Source organism: Etheostoma spectabile, chromosome 9, assembly GCF_008692095.1.
Source record: "Etheostoma spectabile isolate EspeVRDwgs_2016 chromosome 9, UIUC_Espe_1.0, whole genome shotgun sequence".
In the NCBI taxonomy this organism is placed as follows: Eukaryota; Metazoa; Chordata; class Actinopteri; order Perciformes; family Percidae; genus Etheostoma; species Etheostoma spectabile.
Window position 1 is genome coordinate 30,293,444 of NC_045741.1, and position 3,299 is coordinate 30,296,742.

Consider the following 3,299-nt stretch of genomic DNA (forward strand, 5'->3'; position numbering starts at 1 on the left):
ATCCCTTGTATGACTTTTTGACCCATAGGTAGAGCCAACTCGCTCTCCAAGTAACTGATTTGGTATGCTGTTGTCTCATGGTTACAGGTTCATAAAAACGAAACAAAACACATTGTTATGTGCTGTATGTATGCATGGTTTTATGAATGGGAGTCCTCCCCAGTGTGTGTGTGTGCACGATGTGGCACCCACAGGTGTGATTCATTGTAGGTCTCCAAGATTAGGCAATGACCAAGAGTCACCTCAAGTCCCTTATTATGCCTCCTGATACAGAGCACGTGCATGTCTACTTTCCAAAAACGTAAATATATATTGGGTTGAAATTACAAACTTCTTATTTTAACTGGAGCAGCAGAAAGATAGGCCAGTGAACGGATGAGAGACTCTTTTAGAGAAATGTCATACTCTCAAAGCATTCAGGGAGCTCTGTATCCATGGAAGCATCTGTGTTTGTTCATTAATTTATTCATCTTCGTTCTGTATAGGAAATGTCCATCTGCTCATAGCTTTCTTGTTTCAAATGAATCTATGTGAGGAAGTTAAGGGGGTTACTAGACACAGCACATGATTGAAGTAACAAAACATAGTAAATACTACATTACAGGAACTGGAGCAGCAGTGGTGAGTTATTATATCATGACCTTCTTCTTCTGTGGTATATGGGTCCCTCTGGTGGCCACAGAGGGCTGGAGCAGTGGAACGTTCCAACCAAAACTCCTTAACCCTTGAGTTGTCGTCCGTCAAAATTGTCAATCAACACTGTTGTTGACGCTTTTTATTGATGTTTTTGTAACTTTTTCTTATGTTTTTGTCTCTTTTTTGAACACTTTTGACACTTTTTTGGGAATTTATGGTCAAAAAAACTCATTTATAGGAAATTATACCTAATGTTTGAGTCAGAAAAGCAGAAAGTAGGAATTGTTAAGACTAAAATTAAAGGAACGGTTGTTGATGGACTGGAATATGTGAACTTTTACTCAATACTATTTCAAAAACGCTTCAGTTTGTTTTTCAAATTTTAATAGGAAAATTAATGAAAGTAGAGATTTGTACATGCCAAAGAGCATTGTGTCAATCATGTTATTTGGGGTAATTACAATTGGGTAGTTAAAAAGAACACTGATATAGGAAAACGGGTCAATTTGACCCGAGGACAACATGAGGATATAAACATGACTTGTGCAATTTATGATAATTAAACCACCAAAAGTTTTATTGTATTTCTGTATTTAAAAATGAAAAACAAGCGTTTTTCCATCTCTACAAGAAGCAACCAAAGATCAACAGAGACTTTATTATCGGCTGTCACAAAGCAGTGGGAGGCGGCTGACAGGTGCATCCGTTTCTACAGACTGGTTTGTATATTCTCATATTCATTCATGGCGGCAGCCTTGTTTTCATAACCCCAGCCGTCTTGCTCCGCCCTGCAACACACGACAGCAACACGCACACGTTAGTCATTTACCATAACTCTGCTGTTATCAGGGAGGGGAAGGAAGTCCATAACCATGGATCCTGACTATGATAGAGTTTAATGGAGGTGAAATGTCAAGGCTCCGTCACTTCAGCCTGCTTACTTTACTTTCAGTACTAAAGTACTGCTATTGTGAGAACTCACACTTTAATATTTTCAAATACTAAGCTTCTTTCCTAGCCCAAAAGCTGTACTTTTATGTGACAGCTGTTAATCCAACAGTGTTGTCGTACTGCGGTGAGGATGAACACAATGATGACAGGAACACTACCTGATCTTGTATTTTTATGTCATTGCCCTTACACCCTCTTTTCATGTTCATCATGTGTTTTTTTGTATACATTTGTTTTGATAGGTGCTAATGTTTTGTATTGTGTGTGTAACCTCTGTGTGTTATGTTTTGTCAATAAATATCATATCTAATATGAAGTGTTGAATTAACTTGAACAGCGATTTCTTGATATTGTGACAGCTGACAGGTCTCCAGATGTACTGGTCAGCCAATCACAGTGGGAGATTTGTGTGATGGTGGTGGTGGTGTTGGTGGTGTAGTTAGGTCATCCACCACCTGGCGCGTTTAAACGCAGCACATTGTTCACACATCTATGAATAACACTGTTTACTATGTGCAATGTATTATAAAATATATTATTATATTCCCATCAGTGTAATCACCTCCCAACTATCATTGAATAATATGGTAAATAGTGTGTGTGTGTGTGTGTGTGTGTGTGTGTGTGTGTGTGTGACTGTCTTTCTGAGGAGTCTGTGAGCAATCAGGATGATGAAGACGATGAAGAGGAAACACACAACAAGCGGTCAGAACCACCAACCAGGGCTGAAGAGTCGTTCCTGCTGACACACACACACACCACACACACACACACCACACACACACACCACACACACACACACACACACACACACACACATACACAAGAAAATATTTGGTTATGACAAAAAAATGACATTTTGCACGTGGGTTGGCGAGAAACTTATTTTTACTTGCTGTATGTCTGGTGCATATTGTAGAATTGACAATAAAGTTGACTTGACTGAGATCAATGTCCCAATGTTTTCAGACGACAATGTTATAGAGCATGGCAGGTAACCCACACATCCGTTCAGCTGACTCTTTGTTTCTTACTCGACTGGGGAACCAAAACACATTTATAACTCCATATGTACCCGTTGTCGAGAAATGGAAGAGAACAGGTAGCCACCTTTGTCAGACTGAGCAGCTGGAGGCGACAGCAGCACACACAGCACGAGAGCACACACATTCATCCTGATATTACAGACGGCTCGACCCACTGGACCGATAGCTCACTCACACATACACTCACACACACACACACACACACACACACACACACACACACACACACAACAACACACTACTGTAACACTTGACTTAATGGGGTTCAAAGTTCACTGTCACAATCCTGCCATCTGGGTGTGGTGTGTGTGTGTGTGTGTGTGTGTGTGTGTGTGTGTGTGTGTGTGTGTGTGCGCTGAACTCCGGAGCAACAGTTGTCACAGTGGGAGGGGCTGGAGAAGCCTCAGTCACTTGGCATGTATTTCATGTGATAAAAAAAAGCCTGCAATAATAATCTAAAGCCATTCTTATATAATTATGATAATTATGTATAGGCCTCAGCAGCGTAAGGCCCCTGTCATGTCAGTACACACCATGCTTAAATGTCCCATGGCATGAAAATGCCACTTTATGAGGGTTTTTAACATTACTATGCGCTCCCCCAGCCTGCCTATGGTTCCCCCAGTGGCTAGAAATGGTGCTAGGTGTAAACTGAGCCCTGGGTAT

General features: G+C 40.8%; 1 long non-coding RNA gene across 1 annotated transcript in view; it reads right to left on the bottom strand.

Annotated features, from left to right (window-relative positions):
• Window positions 1-1,249: 1,249 nt before the first annotated feature.
• Window positions 1,250-3,299, bottom strand: part of LOC116695212 (uncharacterized) — a 17,262-nt gene continuing 15,212 nt past the window's right edge. Inside the window, exon 3 of the long non-coding RNA XR_004333378.1 lies at window positions 1,250-1,424. This is a non-coding gene — a long non-coding RNA (uncharacterized LOC116695212). The remainder of the gene's footprint in view (window positions 1,425-3,299) is intronic.